This window comes from Camelus bactrianus, chromosome 4 (assembly GCF_048773025.1).
Source record: "Camelus bactrianus isolate YW-2024 breed Bactrian camel chromosome 4, ASM4877302v1, whole genome shotgun sequence".
In the NCBI taxonomy this organism is placed as follows: Eukaryota; Metazoa; Chordata; class Mammalia; order Artiodactyla; family Camelidae; genus Camelus; species Camelus bactrianus.
In genome coordinates this window covers 100,229,878-100,249,975 of record NC_133542.1, presented here as the reverse complement: position 1 = coordinate 100,249,975, position 20,098 = coordinate 100,229,878, and the positions used below count along the sequence as shown (strand labels likewise).

The 20,098-nt window shown below is 37.8% G+C and overlaps 1 long non-coding RNA gene and 1 other non-coding gene across 2 annotated transcripts in view; one reads left to right on the top strand and one right to left on the bottom strand.

Annotated features, from left to right (window-relative positions):
- The window catches only part of LOC141577562 (uncharacterized), a 712,663-nt gene that overhangs the window by 209,131 nt on the left and 483,434 nt on the right, over positions 1-20,098 (bottom strand). The gene's annotated exons all lie outside the window — the stretch shown is intronic.
- On the top strand, positions 4,874-4,946 carry TRNAA-UGC (transfer RNA alanine (anticodon UGC)). Its single transcript has one exon. It is a non-coding gene; the product is annotated as a tRNA-Ala (tRNA).

The following is a 20,098-nucleotide window of genomic DNA, read 5'->3' as shown; positions in this document are numbered from 1 at the left end:
TATTGAGGCCCTGAACAAAGTAGGTTGCTGCATCCATTTCCCATACTTTCCTTTGCCTTAATATTTTACTGCAAACTTGGTGGCTTGAAACAACAGACATTTTTCTTCTCACGTTTCTGGAGGCCAAAAGTTCAATAACATTTTCAGTGGGCCAAAATCAAGGAGAATACATTCCTTGCCTCTTCCAGCTTCTGTTGGTACCCAGCATTCTTCTGCTGGCATCCACATCACTCCCATCCCTGCCTTTATCTCCACAAAGCCTTCTCATTTGTGTGTGTCTTTCCCTTTCTCTCACTTCTCAGGATGCTTGTTGACAGCATTTAGGGCCGACCCAGAGAATCCCAGATAAACTCATCTCAAGATTCTTAATCATACCTGGAAAGACTCTTTTTCCAAATACAGTCTCCAGGTATGAGGACATGCACATATATTTGGTGACCTGGGGGCATTTTTCAGCCTACTCCTGTGTTTAATAAATTTTAGGAAGCTTTCTTTGTCACGTGTATGACCCATTTAACATGGATTATTCCATTCATGTCCACCATGTGGACATGGGGAACTAGAATTTTATCCTCTTCACTGCCTGAAGCCATAGCTGTGGGACTTGTCTACCAGCAATGGGTGCAGAAAACATATATTTTTGGTGGGGAGTAATTAGGTTTATTTATTTATTTTATTGGAGGTACTGGGGATTGAACCCAGGACCTCATGCATGCTAGGCATGCGCTCTGCCACTGAGCTATACCCTCACTCCCAAAAAACATTTTTTCCCTAAGTCTGAGAATAACCAGAAGTCAAGGAACATCTTAAAGATGTTCTTTTCCAGCCATCAGAAGTATTCTTTTAAACAAAAGAGAAGTATTCAGATGACTTTATCAAGAAGTAAGCACTCAACTAAATATGGCTTAATGCACAATATTTCTCAAGTAAAAGAAGTATGTATATTTTCTGTGATGCTTATATTTGTATAAAAATGTGGAACGTTCACACATTCCGTTGTGTGAGTTTGGTGTCTGTTGAAAACAAAGCCAGAAAAATGTTGAAATTTTCAAACTAGGCCACATATGTAAAACAAAACGTGGTAAAATTACCTAGCTTAGCAGATGGCTGAGAATAAAAATTAGAACGTGGTGTGGTGAGACATTTGATTAAAAAAAAAGCAGTGATAAGTTGTCAGCTAATGCATAATTAATTGCTCTAAAACTACTTCTTACCAAAATACACTAAAAGGCAAAATCTTATGCTAACAAATCTGTGATCAAGTGCTTTCCTTGTCAGACCAAAAGAGGATGATTACTTTCAAAGCAACAGAATAGAAATCCTAAGTATTAGACTTTCATAACCCATCTACATGACAATTTGTAAAATTTACACACAATTCTTCCTAAGGTATCTGAAGTAATGCTTTCATAATTAAAATGAAAAATAGAGCATTAAGAATTCTCAACCTAAACTGTCCTTTACCCAAATGCAGAATGTTGATGATGGCAAAGTGCAATGGGAATTTGCTTCCATTTTTCCATATGCGCTTGTTTTCAATCAACAAATTAACATCCTAATGATATGCTATCAGCTCTGCTCACAGATAATCCCTAATCTGAACAGCTTGTTTACTGTCCAAATCTTCAACTATATAAAAGTAGCCCATGCTCAGTGTATTAGACACGTTCCTCTCAAAAACACTGTGGAAGTCCATGGAAGGCAAGGGCAGATGTCCCTTCCTGACAGCTCCTAGAGCTCCTGGTCCCAGACACACTGCAGATTCACACACCCCTCATTTGAGATCCCAAGGGTTGACAGCTTTTAGCCCCAGTTTCCAATATGCTTTCAAACCCTGACTTCCCACCTCAGAAGAGCTGCCTACGTTTGTAGATTTGAAAAATTACTCTCATACCTTGATCTATTTAGGCAAAATGAATTCATGCTTGCCTTGAAATAGTTGATTTAGAAGACTGCTGAGGGATTGTTACCCCTGCTGACACCACATGTAATGTACCTCCTGGTTTCACCCCTTCCTCTGTATTTGAAGTTGCTGCATCAGGCTGGGCCTTTGTGATGTCATCTTGTCATCCCCCTCAGCATCTCTGCCCGGCTTTTTGTGTTTTGTTTTGCTTTTTTTTAGCCTAATTAATCCTTGAGAGTAGAGAGCAAGATCTAGACGGCCTTGATGGTTCACTCTGTTCTCTATTTTGGCAGTTTAGGGAGAAATTAACCCAGCAGGTCTGAAGAGCGTCATTGCCTTAGGAAAGATAAGGGATGTGAGTTTTGCAATTACTAAGCCCTTAGGTAGGCTTGCCGGATAGAATACAAAATGCCCAGTTAAATTCTTATTTCATGCAAACAATGAATGCTCTTTAAGTATACCCCCAAATATTACCAGGTGCATAGTTAAGAGTAAAGAATTAAGTCCATTGTTTACCTGAAATTCACATGTAACTGCATGTTCTCTTATTTTCTCCCTAAATCTGACAAACTTACCCTGATCACTCACTCCTTCCCCTATTTTGGTAGCTTAGATACAAGCCCAGCAGGAATATAAACATGGTTCCTTGGAAGTATCCACTGGAAAAAAAAGGTACTGTGAAAGAAAAATACCGCAAGCATATCAGTAAACAAAGAATGCTGAAGCCATCAAATCATCAGCCCCTGCTGCCACCCCTGAGTGAAGACAAGCCTGCAGCCCAGCCTCTGCAGCCACTCACAATGGTGCACCCTGAGGGGACTCAGCATAAGAAAGGACCGGATACTGGCCTTAGATAGTTAGGTGCTTGTCAAAGGAATGAATTCAGTGAGCCCAAATGTTTGCTCCCTCCCATACACAGAAAAGCACTAAATTCTTTAACTTGAGATGCCTGGTTTTCTTTAGATAACAAGTGATCTTTTATTGTTCCAACTACCTGGCCTTTGTTGTAAAACTCCTATAATCCTAGCTCCTCTCCTCCCTCTTTGGAGCAGTCCCTCAGAGAGATCTGAGAGGCTGTTATCCTGGCTCAAGTCCTCCTCCCACCAAATAAAATGTAGACTGCACCTTTATTTCAGTCGACAGTACGCATAAGAAAACACTCCACTCTACTCCACTTGACATAACCCAGAGAAAATTTGATTGCTTTTGTCTCTGAAACATGCCTGCTTTCTTACATATAATCACAAGTTTTCCTCATATTGGAATGTTTTTTAGTAGTTAAGTTTATATTTTTCTGCTGTAAATGGAATTCATGCTCATTACAGAAAAACCGAAATTTGGAAATGGATGAAGTCAGTCACCTCTAGTGTCCCTGCTCAAGGATGATAATAATACTATTCATAGTTTACAGTTATTTATTTCATGATTGCATTTAATTCTCACAGTAAAAGTGTTAAGATGGGGTCTATTACATAATCCACTTCAACTGAGGAAACAGGAACTCAGAGAATAATTTATTAAAGAACAAGAAGTTGATACACAGCAGAGAGAGGGTTTAAACCAAGAACCCTGTAATCTGCAAGTCCACTAAGTGAGCTCCCTCTATGCTAGTCACATGTTGGTATATTTCATCTCAGGCTTCTTTTCAAGGGCTAATTTGCATATTATTAGTCACAGTGAATATACATTTTTCCAAAATGAAGGACTTTCTTAAAACATCCTTTAAGGAGGTATAACTTGTAAATTATACAGTGAAATGCCCCCAGACTCTGCCATGAAGCTTTATTTTCTTGGCCCCCCAACTTCTCCTACTCAGTATGGTTATTGGGCACATTTTATTTCCCACAAATAAACTCTATCTCCCAGAAGACATCCTATAATACATATAATTTCTCATACATACACAGAGCTGAGCACAGAGCCACGGTCCTATTATTCTAACAGCCTCTAACTGAGTGCCTGTATTGTGGGAGGCTCTTCCCACCTTATCTCCATAAATGTCACAAAACCCCCACAAGCTAGATATTATTATGGTCACAACAACCCCGCAAGCTAGATATTATGATGTACATGTTTAAGATGAAGAAACTGAGTCTCAGAGATTTAACTAGTACCCTCAAGGTACAAAACTCCTCCCTGGGGTTGAGAAAAAGTCTTCCTTACTTCCAGGTAGAAGCAACTCTGTGCATCTCCTTGCAAGTAGATCATTGGCTGAATCTTGCTGGCTGAGAGAACTTGGGCAGTGTACAACCTGCACAACCATATACAGCTGCTTTGCCCAATATGGCACAGCTAGTAACTAACAAATGAGTTTTAAAGTCAAGATGTATGACACCAAAACACATATGCATGGACTACGCTATGCAATCTCTGGTTCCTCCCATTTCAGTCTGAAACCTGATATATAAGTTTTTTTAAAATATCTTTGAAGCTACTTATCAACTTTCCTCCTGCAAATATCCTGCAGGTCCCCAGCACCTGTTGCAGACTTAATGACAATATTTAAGGCCATTCTGTCCCTGAATTACATTGTGTTCAATGTTTCATGGATAAAAACATTTTACTTTCAGAAGTCTTCGCATCAAATGCTAATCAAACCCATCAGTCCCTGATTGAAGGTGTGGGGCTAACTCGTTTCACATGTTTAGGAATCCCCCAAAAGCTGAGTAGTTTTCATTGTTGGCATATACCTTGATATTTTAATTGTTCTCAGGTTTTTTTTTCTTGTATTTACGGGGCACTTATATTGGACACATAAGCACATGAAAGGGACCTGTGTAGTGGAAGAGTCATTATCTACAGGGTAGGCTATGGCCAGACCTACCTGAGGAACTAACCAGTGTGTTGAATTGTGCACTGATAAATTGATTAGCTATCTGTGCAGCCAAGGTTACACTAATGAGTAAAGCCTTTCAGCAAAGACATTTGTCCTTCCCCAGACCCCAGATTAAAGTGTATATAAATGGGGGTGGGGGCTATAGCTCAGTGGTAGAGTGCATGCTTTGCATGCATGAGGTCCTGGGTTCCATCCCCAGTGCCTCCGTTAAGGAGGAAAAAAACTTTAAAGTGTATAAAAATAAGCTCTCCCAGGGTTGTGAGGTCCCCTAACATGGCCAATAGATTCTCTGTTGTTAGTGAATTCTCTGACTTAACCACAGGGAACTAATCAAAACTTTAGAAGTCCCACTCACTGGTGCCATCACTTAACTGTGATCTTGAATTTATAAAGAAATTCTTTGTATAACTTGTTTGCTAGTGAATCGTAAAATTAATTAATAGACTCAGCAAAGATCCAGCCATTATTCCCACCAGTACTCAAATCTGATCTAGTTTTTCTCACAATATCACACAATATTTTACCTCATTTGAACATCAAGTTTAGTCTACTTAAGCTTGCTTATTCTTACTGTTGGCTAAAATGATGCACAAATATATTTATGGAACAGATAATAAAAGGGTCATGTAAAATCATAGCCTTTTAGAGTCAGAAGAAATGTTTTACAGAATACAGTCCAATTTTTAAAACAGATGAGCAGTGCCATCTCTAGTGCATGTGGGGGCCCAAGTAAATAGCTCGTAGGGTACCCATCTATATAAACAATTTGATTAAACATGTATGAGAAGATTCCAGGAACCCCAAGAGTAATAATTTATTGATGAAAATATAGAACAATGAGTGGAGAAGAGTTACTTATGTATTATTGTCCAGTCAGTGGACGGGAAGATTATACCTAGTGCCCAAGCACCACCTGTTTCTCTTCAAGTCAATAAATTCTCTTGAATGTTCTATATAGTGACATATGCTTTTCCTGGCTAATTTCACATCTCCTAAACTTGAGGAAAGTGTAGCAACAATCATTATTCACAAATGGCTTTACAGAACCAGTTTGTATTAAAATAACACAGTATTTTTTGTCCCTGAAGTCCTCTAATACCATGTATTTAATGCTAATTACCTCATTTCTCATAATTCTGTGTTATCCATTATGCTACCCATGAATACTGACTTCAATTGACCCATAGACTTTCTTAAAGGTTATTACTCTGCGTTATTGACAATGACCACGAATGCAAGTGTTTTCCGGATTAAGCAGAAAAATCTAAACCATAATTCATTTTATGGTCATGTTCAATTTACCATTCAGAATTTTATATGGTGTAAACATTAAAAAAAAAACAACACATTTCCCAATAATGCATTCTCTTGACCTCTTTAAGTCTTGACCACTTCTTTCTTAGAAGGTAATTTATTTCAATATTGACCATAATTCTGCTTTCCACACAAAACCAGTCATGAAAGGACAGACAAAGAGCCCATGGGCAGAGTAACAGGTGGTTCCATTCATACAAGGAATGCCTGTTCTTTACCCAGCGTGGCTTATGATTGACCTGGGAAAGCACAGTGTCACTCCATTGACTGGATGCAAAGAAGACATCAAATGAAAGGTCTCAGTTTCTTTTAGGAGCAAAAGTCATGCAAGTCCTTGGAAGAACTAGTTTCTGCAACCGTCAGAGAATTCATCACAGAGAATGCATGGGGGGCTGGGTGGCCACCACGAGTGCCAGTGTTAGGGCATATACAGAGTAAAGGCTGCCTGTGGCTAGTCCTGGTGCTCTCAGTTACTGCACACTGGAAGCTTCATCAAGGTTGGCACACAGATGAATGAGAACTTACACATGAAACTACACACAGGGCTTCTATCCAGCATTTAACAGTGGAGCACTGGTAGTCCTGAACTCATCCTATGTCTAACATGAGTGAAGATTACTCAGGATCAGCATGTTAGCACCATTCAGAAAGCCCAGTCTCATGCACTCTGTGGAAAGAAATGCCATGCCGGTCAGCGGGAACAATCGACTTGCAAAACCTGGACTCAAAGATGGGTCCCTTAGACATTGTATGTGTGCCAAGTGTGGAGCTTACTGGGGCATCTCGTCAACCTCCTGCATGGAGCTAGCATTCAGAGAGCATCCTGAATTGGACTGGAAGGTGGGGCTCACATAGGTCTTGACAATTGTTTGGGGAAACATGCCAGACACTGTCACAGACTTGGCTGGTCCCAGGTAATCGAGGAAGACTTAAAATTTTCAAGAAAGAGTGCTCAAAAGTACAACCCCATCTGAGGGCTTAGCTGAACGTAAAGGTTGGACATTACTGAACATAATAAATTTGTGCTTAAGTGATACGTCAAATGACCCTCAGAGGTCCATGAGAATTAGTTCTACATCTCAGGTCTTCTGACATCTAGGGCTCAGATCCTATTTATTCCTCAAACACATGGAACTTGAAAAAATTCTAAAGTGTGTTTTGGCAATCTGAAAAATCAGTTCTTACCTACGACATCTTCCGTAAGCAGTCTTCTACCTCACATTTTACTGTTTCTACTCATGGAAAACTTACCCACTAACACAACACTTGCTCACCAAAGAGTGGTTCAGAGAAGGTGCTGTTAGCATTTCATGTGCCTATGAGTCTTCAATATATGTCTCTTCCAGTATTTGAGAGCAATGATAAGTCTTTTGTAAGCTACTCTTTCCTAGGTGAAGTGTCTTGTTTCCTTAATGCTGTAAGATGGTCTCTTGACATTCTGCTTTTTCTACTTAATTCACACCCCTCTTAAAAGATGAGCGAGGCTAGTACAGGATTTTCTTACTGTGCATTTCTTACCATTTCATTAGTTACCCTATTTGACAAAATGTAAACCTTTGAAATTTTAGTGGTTAACTAAATTATTTTTCCAGATAGAATATCAGTAATTCAGAGCTATACCTCTCTGGCAAACTATAAAAAGCAACTGATGAAGAAACCAAAATATGTTTCCTCCAGGTCTAAAAGAAATACCTATCCAACACTCCAGAAGAATGGTGTAAACAACTGAATGACATAAAATGATATTGACAGGAGAAAAGGAAAAAATCATAGTCAATGCCCTGCTTATATCATGAAAAAGGCTCTAGCACTGGGACCCATATAAGCCAGTTATATAAAAAATATTTTAAGGTTAGAAAAACCTGAATTTTTTCAAGCAGTGCCTGAAACAATTATAAAATAAGCACATATGGCTTCTCTTAAGTCTTTTTCTTTCTAACAGCTGTGAATTAAATCCCAAGAGAGTTCACTCCAGGCAAATATGTTTTAATACTGAAATTCGACTCAGTACAGCCACATTTCTCTCTCAGGTCATGAAAAAGTGAGTTGAAAGTTGTAGGCTTCATGCAGCTAGCTCCCTTCTGCTCTCTTCACCAATGAGCCCTTCCTTGAATATCCTCAGTCATGGCAAATGAAGGTAAAGAGTGACGAATTACTCACTGTGATGATCCCAACCAGCCTTTGGCAATCCAAAGACAACAAAAAGTCAAATGTTCTAAACCAAGTTCTTAAAATAAGTTACAGAGTTTCCCAGCTCATGTTGGACTACACTGAAAGTTCTGATAGGCTGACATCTCTCTGAGCTAATGATGAAAGAGTTACTGTCTTTGAGGTAGTTGGCCACACTGTCTTGCCCAGCTTCTGTAGTTGCACATGAACGGTAGCAAATGACTGCAATTACAGGTCTTTGGCTCAGACTGTCTGCTTTCAGATTCTAGTTTTCCATAATCCCTCTTATAACGTTGGGCAAGTCACATGAAAGTGTTAAGACCTACCTACTAATACAAATTCATCATGTACTTTACAGTTCAGGAGATACATTCACATTTGCTATCTTCTTTCTCCTCATAGTAACTGTTTCAGCATGATTGGATAGCTATTTTTTCTTCCATTCAACCTATATTTATTGAGAATCTACTTTGTGTTAGGATATAATGCATTAAAAAAGGGAGACGAGATCTGTGCTTTCATAGAGACATGATTCTATCAGGGATAAACAGGCAACAGCACATAAACATAGTGATGCATATGATAATTTCAGATAATAATTGTTAAGAAGCCAATAAGGTTGGAGGCTGAGTCAGGTTTACATAGGATAGCCAGCGAGCTCTTCCCATGAAAAGGTGTTATTTAAGATGAGAATTTGGATGGAGAGAGGAAGTCAAACAGAATATCTGGGTAGGTGGGTTAAGGGGATTTTCCCAGGTAAATGCCCTAAAGAGTACATTATTTAGTAGGTTTCAGAACAGACCAAAGTCACCCAAGTAAATACGTGTAGTTTTTCTTATATTAATTATACTTTAATAAAGCTTTTTTTTTTAAGTCAGCTGAAGGGTAGTGAAGACAGGGAGAGGAGGGGGGTTGCCAGGAGATTTGCCAGGTCAAGACTCCTTCCACAGTGTGCAGCTTCATAACCTGTTAAGAGACCTTTCCAAGGTCATGTGAAAGCCAAGACAGGAGACTAGGTTTTCTCACTCCACATGGATTGGTTTTTCCTTTATGAGATGTCTTGCTTGATAAACCACACTGCTAGATAGAACCCAGCACAAATACCTTGCTCATTTTAGAATATCTTTCTTGAAAAACCTTTACATCTTCTCATAAAGTACTAATCTTATTATCATCAACACTGAGACTTCTACTGTATCACCTAGTCGGGTAAACATTATATACTTAAACGTTTCTTGTTCTACCAATGACACTGCAAAGATGATAATTATGTTATTTTTTAAATGATGAACTTCAGATATAAACTATCTAGATATAAGCTAAAATAACACATTTAATAAATGGGGAGATTAATAGAGGAAAGCAGTTTCTGTAATGAGCATTTTGATGTAAGCTACGTTAAGTGGGAGGATGGGAGAATATAAATACACATTCATCCTTAGACATCACCCAAGCTTCTCATTCAAATGCCCCACTTAAGTGTTTAAGAGCTTCTAGGAGTAGAATTTTATGATTGTTACAAAGTGTGTCTTAGAAAAGGTCAAAGTGCAGCCAGTACATGATTAACACAAAGGTAACTAGTCTGACTCCAGTAACTCCAAATTCTAGTTCTTCCACGTAAGAGCAGAATAACTTCGGGCCAATTACCAAACCCCTACGTGCTTCAGTTTCCTCATTTTCAATTGAAAATAATACATGTTCTTTATTGCAGTATTCATAAATAATATTATACATGTAAACGTACTGAACAGCGCCTGATACACAACCATGGATTAAGTCCAGAAATACCAGTATTATACTAATTATCATTATGATATGTATTTGACCAACATTATATTGTACTTTCTAGTATCCATGATGCCCGCTCAAATAATTGCCCATCCCTGTAGTGAATATTATGGGAAGTGTGTCAACTTTCAGATGAGTCCTGTGCTTTTTTTTTGTTTTGTTTTGTTTCATTTAAAAATTATTTCTCTGAATACTGGTTTCCTTCCTATGCAATTTAAAAGTAGCAGAACAAATACAAGTTATTTAGAGCAGTTGGGTATTTGATAATCAACAGTAATTCCTCAAGTTTTTCCACCGTCTACAAAATAACACATTTTAAACCACTCTAGCTATTAAAGTAAAGGCATCATGAATTTTGGTCTGTTTTCAGTTTAACAAAATTTTACTACAAACTATGAGCCAGATACTGTTTTGGCTCTGAATCACAGAAATAAATTATATAGTGTCCCTCTGCTCCAAAAAACTCCAAAGTTCCCCTCCTTTCCTCATAATTTCATTTTACTGTTGCTCTCTTTTAGTCTATCTGAAAATAAACAAAAATTTCAAAAAAAAAACAAAAGAAATTCATACATCAACCTTGTCAGGAGTTAGTTCAGCCACCACTAGAACAATAGAAAAGGAGGTAAAAATAGCTTAAAAGTTGCCTCGACTGAGGGGCAAGATCTTGGTTTTTTTGTTTTTTAGAATCAAGTTCTTGGTTTCTCTTCTCTTTAGAAGTATGTGGCAATGATGGTATCCAATTACGATTTCCACTAATTTTATTAAAGGCAAGGTATGTGCCAAATGTTCTTTTGACTCTCTATTATCACTTTAAATCATTCCAAAAATTAAATAAGCTCTTCTCATTGTGCAAATTGTGGACATCATAATCTAGAGATTCTAGTGACTCACCTAAACTCTGGTTATAGGGGCAATGCCAGTCAGAAATCCTGTCTTTCTTTCCTTTTTTGTTTTTAATTGAAGTATGGTTGATATACAAAGTTGTGTTTCTGGTATACAGCAAAGTGATTCAAATACATATGTGTACACATATATATTCTTATATACACATATATATTCTTATATTCTTTTCCATATTTTTTCCATTATGTTTTATTACAAGATATTGAATATTGTTCCCTGTGCTATACAGTACGACTTTGTTGTTTATCTATTTTATATACAGTAGTTTGTATCTGTTAATTCCAAACTCCTAATTTATCCCTCCCCCACCCCCTTTCCCCTTTGGTAGCCATAAGTTTGTTTTCTATGTCTGTGAATCTGTTTCTGTTTTGCAAGTAAGAGCATTTGTATCATATTTTAGATTCCATGTATTATTGATATCACGTATTTGTCTTTCTCTGTCAGACTTACTTCACTTAGTATCATAAATTCTAGGTCCACCCATGTTGCTACAAATGGCATTATTTCATTCTTTCTTGTGGCTGCGTAGTATTCCATTGTATATATGTATGTATGTATATATATATATATATATGTATGTATGTATGTATGTATGTATGTGTATATATATATACCACAGCTTCTTTATCCAGTCATCTGTTGATGGACATTTAGGTTGCTTCCATGTCTTGGCTATTGTAAATAGTGCTGCTATGAATACTGGGGTGTATGTATCTTTTCAAATTAGAGTCTTCGTCTTTTCTGGATACATGTCCAGGAGTGGGATTGCTGGATCATATGGTAACTCCATGTTTAGTTTTTAAGGAACCTCCATAGTGTTCTCTATAATGGCTGCACCGATTCACATTCCCACCAGCAGTGTGGGAAGATTCCCTCTTCTCCACACCCCCTTCAGCATTTATTATTTGTAGGCTTTTTGAACCTATCACTTTACAATATTTTAAAGGACCTTACTGAATATTTTATAAGGTCTAAAGAACACACAACCTTTGTTCAATGTACTTGTGGAAATTTTATAGGAGAAAACTTCTGTCAAAAAACTGACTTTTGATATCATAACATAGAGAAAACAAAGTAGAATTGTGTGATTCTCTCAAATACATATGATAACTTGAACTTGGATGCAACTTTCCCATGGCTGATCAGCAGAATTTGTAACAAAAAGCAAAGCAGAAGTCATCAGCAAAACAAGCAAACGTGGACTGAATCTCAGCATTATGAAATAGCCCCTCTTTAACCCATAAAGAAGTAAGTGCTGAATTTGCCCAAGACAAATAAATGCATAGAGATTAAATGTGAAAATATAGTGACGAGCATCTTCACATGAAAATTCATCTAACAATGACAAATAAATATCTTTTTTTTCTTTTTATATTCCCCAGGTTTTCAGCTAGTAATAAATCACAACCTGAGACCCTTATAAAAGGGACGAGCTGCTCTGCGATGCTTGGGTTCTAGGCTGGGCCAGCGCCGGTTCTGAGCTGTTTGGATTCAGCAGGCAAGAGGTGCAGAGGGCTGACAGCTCTCCATGGCCTTCCCAGTACCGCAGGGACCTTGTAATGTATAAAGCAGTCCCTGATAAATATAAATACAGCTTTCTCTGAGAACACTGACAAATGTAATCTCTCATTTAATGATAAGATGCCAAGTGAGATGGTATTTCTAGGAAGGGTGCAAATGATCCACTGTGGGGATGGAAAAAACAAAGGTCCAAGACAGACTTTTTCCATATAAAAATGGAAAGCTTCACATTTGTAGGAGCTGTTGGACTGGTGAGCTTCTCTCAGGTATATAAGCACCCTGTTTTTAGCCAGGCACCAAAAGGATCAATTCAGGAACATCAATCAAGTACACTGCTTAAAAATCAGGTGCTTAAAGAACACACAGTTCTCCCTCTGATCAAGTGGGAGAAGCTCTATTCATCTCGAACTATTGTGATGATCATATAGGCGTAACATGGCACAACGGTTTTTCATTTCAATCCTTTGTGAACGTGGCTGGGGAAAAGAAATACACCTGCTCATAATCACAGGAGAGGATGACAAGGAACTGTGAGAGCTGAATTTAAATGCACCCCCTTCTTGCTACAAACAATAAATGAAGGCCCAAGAGTCTGGATGCAATGGTCCATGTCTTAAGCAAATATGACACCAGTGTTGTCTCCACTCAAACTGGTTAAAATATTGATTTTGTTTGTTTTTTAGTACTTCAATAAACTATTTTGTGATGTTGATCATTGAACAGAGGTTGAAACCTAGTCATGGGCTTAGTCCCCAGCTGGGTCACGGACTTGCCTTTGTGCTGATGGATCCCCGTGAGCAGGCTAAGCTAGAAAGGGCAACAGCTGCCTTCTGGTGTCCCGCACTATCACCAGGCAGCTGACCGTAGCCTGAGGCCCCAGGTATTTTGCACATAGGCGTGGTTCGTAACAATGACAGTGGCCCAGGGATAACATATGGCTCTTCCCAAATACTTCACTGTTAGAAAAACAGTGTGAAATGATTCTATATGAATAGAGTATTTTTATTTACCCAATGTGACGCTCTTTGAAGTAAAAGCCTCCAAGGAGCTTATTTAAAACCATTATGAGTTTCATAGACTGATTGAAGAACATGTTTTCCAGAGAATAAGCACCACACAAACGAATGCAGCAACAAAAATCACAACTCTATCCCAAATCAAACAAATACATCATTCCAGTTCTCTGACTCACTAAAGACAAGAGGACCTCGCAGGATCCTGGGATTAGAAAGATTTCCTCTGTAGTCTGACAAGAAGTGCTTTCCTACTGATGGCCAGGTTGAAGGGAAGAGTGCTGCTGGGTTGCTGAACTCCAGATGAGATGGATCAGGATCAGATACGAATTTCAAAATGATTTCTCTCTGTTCCATTTGATCTTTTCTCTGAAAATACCTGACTTAGGAACAAGAATATTGAAAAGGTTCTATTTTCAAGGAACAGATAGACAAGTGATGATCACAGGGTTGGTAACATCTATTTACTTCCAAACACACACAGACACACACACACACACACACACACCCCAGAATGAAACAATGTTCTCACTCTGATTTTTACAATTTTTTTCTTCCTCAAATAACACCTGAAAAGGTAATGATCCTATTCAAGCTTAGAGTTTAAAAAAAAAAAACAACCAGATTAAATCAATAAACAAAAATGATTTTAAACAATCTTGGAGGAAACATGAGACACCAGAACATTTATGAAGGTAGCTGATTCTACTTTTCTGCACAACATACCAGCATTTTGGAAGAGATGCGTTTCTCTATTTAATGAAAAACAACACAATAACCTGTGACGTGGACTCCAGGCACAAAAGAAAATTGGCAAGCTTCCCCAGTGAGTGTGCTGATGAGAGTAAGGCTCTAGTTCACATGTCAACTTAAGGCTTATGGGGTCATATAAAATCAGTCAATAGATAAAGCATAGCAGGCCAAAGAACTTTATGAAACTTTAAATAAAATTCCTTGAAACTGGGTGGAAGATATTTTAAAACTCATTTGACAGACTTACTCTATTTCATAGCTCTTGAAGATATATTTAAAATGAAAAGAGGTTTTTTGTTTGTTTGTTGAGCTTCCCCTGTGTAAAACCGGATTTGTGTTATACAAACATTGGTGTCCTATTGGGCGTTGTAGGATCACACAGTGCCCACTGCATCATCTGTCCTGATGAGTGATCTTGGTAAAGGTGGCCATGCATAATTAGAGGTGGGGAATCAAATAAAAAATCAAAGTAGTGCTCTTTCTTTTTTTTTAGGCTGCTAGAACAATAACCAGTCTAAGGCCAGCACTCATTTATGGAGGGAGCCAGGCCCGCTTTCCTGGCACCTCTTAGCTCTAGGCTCACAGTGCAAACCACAATATGGAGGGACCATGATGCTTGCATAGTTAATAAAGATGGAACAGAAATTCTATATGTTGACATATTCTAGTTCAGAAGAAATCTCTGCTTTGGTATTTGAGGAAACAGACAGACAAACATCCGTATCTATAGCTACATATGCTGTTTTAATCTGTTACTTCATTTTACAGGAGGAAGCTTGAGCCCTCCCTCAACCCCCACAAAAAATGGAACGTATTTTGTTTAAGATCACACATGTTGGTCAGGAATCCTGATTCCAGTAACAATGACCCATCGACCACATTTTATTTTCAAACCATTGGCATTTCACTTATTTACTGTGCTACGTTTAATTGTTTGTGATTTGAAGTATATATTTGTATTTATCTTATTTTAAATGTCAGATTGAACTGAACAAAATGGTGAGTTGTAGACACACTTAAATGCTCTACATATGTTAAAACAACCAAACAAGCACTTGAACCAACTGCAAAATAAAGAGTCTAGTAGGAATTATATGAATTTCTCTTTCTTTCAGGGCTATAGTTTCATTTACAATTAGAAATACATTGAATCCAGTGGTATTACTTATGAAAATCTTAGGATATCATTTTACATGAAAATTTTTTAATTTTTCTTAAATTTTTTTGTAGTTGGCAACATCTTTATTTTTTGAAATATTTGACAAATAACAGTAAATTTAATATGTTCCATGTGTTGATTCAATGCATTTATATATTGTAATGTCATTGCCATTGTGGCAATAATCAGCACCTCTATCACATCATGTAATTATCATTTCTTTGCTGTGGTGGAAATAATTAAGATCTAGTCTCTTGACAAGTTTGATGATTATAGCACAATTTCATTGCCTATGTTCACTACACTGTGCGTTAGATCTCCAGGACTTACTTGTCTACTAGTTGTAAGTCACATGAAAGTAAAAAATTATCCAATTCATTTATATTTCTTAGATGTGAACAAGCTAACTAATGGCATGTGCGTTGGTCAAACCTGCGATGAGATGCAAGATACCTGGCTGGTTATTTCACGAGATCCTAAATAACAGAAGTCCATCAACAATATTCATGTGTCAGAAATGCTGCCTTCTTTTTTGTGTGTCTTTGAAAATAAATCCCAGCAACTACCATTTCATTAGTCTTTTTCTTGTAAGGATTAAAGTAATGATACGATAAATTTAGCTGCTGGGGTTTTCATAATTTCACAAGCTACTTGACCTTCTGAGGTTGCCTCATAGTAACCCAATACAGAAAATACACCCATCATTTAAATACAGGATTTGAAACATTGTACTGAGTAGGAATATAGCACCATAAAGTCTGCTTAGATCTATTCTCACCCCATGAGTAGGAACAACATCTTAGAAAGAACTTGGTAAAACTTCACATAAAACCCCATCATGCTTTCACCACAGAGAAGTTACTTACCCATACAGGATGTGTGTTACAAAACTCTCAAGCTTTATCTTTGCACAGAAATGGGTGTGGAAATCTAAATGCATGTTACCATCATTCAATTTCCATATTTCAAACTCTAAATGGGAAATTATAATTTTGATCAAGTGATTAAATTTCAGCTCAGTTTCTCTTTAATGGAAATTCTATTAGCTATCATCATAGACTCTGCATCCGATTCCATAAAATAACCCACTATCTTTGCTCAACTACTTTTTTAAATTTCCAGCTACTTAGAAATGCATTAGGATACAATTGAATACTGGAAAATCAATACTTTTATTCCAGTTGTTTTGACCTAAAATCAGAAGTTTGAACCAAATGATTAATATTTAAAGTGCAAGAAGAACTAAGGCTTTGGAGTTAAGCTATACTTTAGGTATGTAATTTGCATAATGTGCTTTGCCTAACTCATCATGAATCATTTTTTAGTATATTTGGAAATGGGCTGAGTGCGTAGCACAATTATGAGCAACTAAAACTGTCTCATTGCAAGAAAAAAATACATTTTTAATACTTCACTGACACACTAAACCCTATCCCCAAAGAGCTACGGAAATTCTTAAGAAGCTTTAATTTGCAACAGGGCAGGATGCTTTGGCAGGAGAACTGTGATATACCACCCAAACCTACCTCTCAGGCCTGAGATGCTTAATTTTTCACTCATTTAACAATTATTATGATCACCACTCCCTTCTATGTGCCCTGCATTGTGTTAGGCACTGGAATGGAGGTGTGATCACAACTTGTACCAGGGTTGGTAAGGGAGAATACAAGAACATGAACATAAGGAATACAGAGCACAGCCATGCTAGAAAATTAAATAAGGGAGTGGGGCAGTAGGAAAGAGGGAAAATCTCTGGCTTTCTACTCCCTCTTCACTTCACTCCCAGTGAAAACAGCATCAAAAGTTATCAAAAACCTTAACAGACACAGTACGCAGTATATTATTTTTTATATAAGAAGGGTGTACTTAAGAATATATAGATATAATTGTTTGCATTTGCCTAAAAGAACTGGAAGCATAATAAAATTCCTAGAACTATAAAAAAAAATAGTTATCTCTACTGGTAACTGGGGACAGGACAGGAAGTGGGCTTCTCTGTGTAAGGGTTATTTTATATGATTTTGACCCTTAGCAGTTTTGTAAGGACACATTTATAAAGGAAGCATGTTGGGCTTTTGATGAAATGATAAACGTGCTAGGAGTTATTTAAGAATAAAATCTATTATTAATATTATAATATGCTTTAAGATATACCCCAGCTATTCAGCCTCTGTGTGATGGTGTCTGGGAGGCAATAGCTACCATTACATTCAGGGTGATTTCTATGCCAAGCCACACAATGTTTTACATAAGACATTCAGCAAGTTTAAGATGTGGGTTTTATTAACTCATTTTTTTCAAGTGAGGAAACCAAGTGGAAGAGAATGTGTAAGTCCCCAAAATCTTATCCTGGGTTGCTGGAAACTTGGGCTGCCATTCTCCAAATAGAATGAACTGATCCAAGAAAAATACTCCAACAGAAATAGTGACGTTCTCCCAGGCATGTGCACCCCTCAGGACCCCGAGTGCTTTTCTTAGACAACACCTGTAATCAGCTGGCTCCCGATTCCTGACTTCTGGGAGTCAAAGTCATCTGAAAATCCCCCCATGGACAAAGTTGATTTTTTTATACTCTAATTCCTTCCCCACCTCTCAAGAAAGAAAGGAAAGAAAATGAAACTCATAGGGATAAAAAATTCTTCTTCTGGAACATAGATCCAATTTGGGGATCAAGCAAAATGCCCTAGTCCCCATCACACCTTTATGTCAGATAATAGGAGATGGGGAACCCATGCCTTCATTTGTTTTCTTAGTGATTCCAGCTTAAAACACTTTTTTCCCTTCTGCCTAACTCTCCCTCAATCCATGCCATGTGATGTTGTGGACTTTGATTCTAATCTGGAAGTACAGCAGGTTGGGAACAAGATGGGACCTGCCTCACATGACATTCACAACTAGGTTTTTATGAAACTCATTCGATACCCAGTCTGAGCACCAGTCTCTGCCAGATTTAACATCACTGTCAGGAGTGGGGCCACAACCAAAGACTCTGCACCTACATCAGCCAGGAAGTGTTGAATGGGTTCTGCAGACTAGATGCTTACAGTGAATGTGCACTTTGAGATCGGTCTACCTTCCAAAACAGCACAATATAAATTCTTAACTTACTGAAACTTCAGCTATCAGCACAAACCTGTTGTAGCATAGTATGTTGGATATCGAGGTAGAGGAGGTGTGGCCACTTTAAATCGGTGTATGTTATAAGGATGTACACAGTTTAACAGACACTTTCTAAATGCCAGATTGTGTGCTAAACCCTTTACAATGGTATTCATCATTTTCACTATTCCTGCCAGATAATGCTATAACATTGACCCCTTTTACAGAAAAGGAATGCAAATCTCTCCCAGCTAACACTGCTCTTCCTAAATGGCCCACTGATAGAACCAGAAATCAATCCACAGTGTTTCAGATTTCAAAGCTTATGTTTTCATTTTTCAATAATCTCAGGCTCTTATTAATTTAGGAGAGGAAAAAATTGTTTTTAAATTTATTAAACTGTAATAGGGAATCAGTCATAAGTCAGAGCAGCCAATGGCAATTACTCTGAGTATCACTTGCAAATAAACTATCCAAAAGTCGATTCTCTAAAAACAAAGCTTTTATCTCATAAATTCTGCATCTCAGTTGAGCAGCTAATAATCTCCAAAAGGCTCCCAGAAGCCACATGCTGAGAATGCAGCATTTAATGAAGATTCTGATCAGTGAATATGAGTCCCAGAGGAAGTCAAACTGCATGGTGCAGGTTCTAGAGAACAATCATATTAATTTGAGTTATAAATACAACATTTCCTTTGGGAAAGAGACAAGGAGGCATGACAAATGGCTCCCAGGGAGTGGAAGGAGGACCGTCTATGTTATTCCAGAGCAGCCTCAGGACTAGGGTCATCTGAGGAGCTCTCCAAAAAACCCTCATCCCTGGGCCCAGTCCTAGACAGATGGATTAAATGGTTTGGGGGAGGGTTTGGGCTTTTGAAAGGGATTCTAACTTGAAGTCAAGGTGACTGCCAAGGCAGTAGAAAGAAAAGAGAGGACAAACAGGTAAGAGTAATACTAAGTGATCATATTTCACTGATCCCAAGACTGACATCAAATTCATCAGTGATTCTGAGTATCTGTGGAAAGCACAAGGATAATCACCTGGAGGGTACAGTCTGTAGCCCTTACCCACAAAGACATTACATATTAAGAAGAAAATGTCTTTACATGGAACTGTAATACACTGCCTACTACAGTGAGGGCTGTGCTAATATGTCCAACAGACATCATAAAATCTAACAAACAAAAAAGAAACCCTAAATATATTTAAATAAATTTTAAAGATCACAGGAGAGTGAATTAATGATTTTAGTATAAAGATTTACTATAAAGCTTAAAATACAGAACACTGAAATAATTCAATCAACACTAGGCAAAAAGCTACCTCAAGAAGAAATGTGTTTCCATAAGTGAAAAAGTAAATGGAGGATCTCTGTCAGAAATGTAAAATAAATTTCTGCACTGGATGAGAAACCAGACTAGACAGGAGCATTAATCAGGGTTCTCCACAGGAAATCAAGCCAGTAAGAGAAGGATCTAGTGATAGGTGATAGACAGACAGGCAGGCAGATGGACAGACAGACATTAGATAACAGGCAAGTAGACAGACAGACACAGACAGGTAGATCCATAGGTAGAGTATCTAGACAGATGGATGGATGGACAGACAAAAAGAGATTTATTTTAAGCAATTGGCTTAA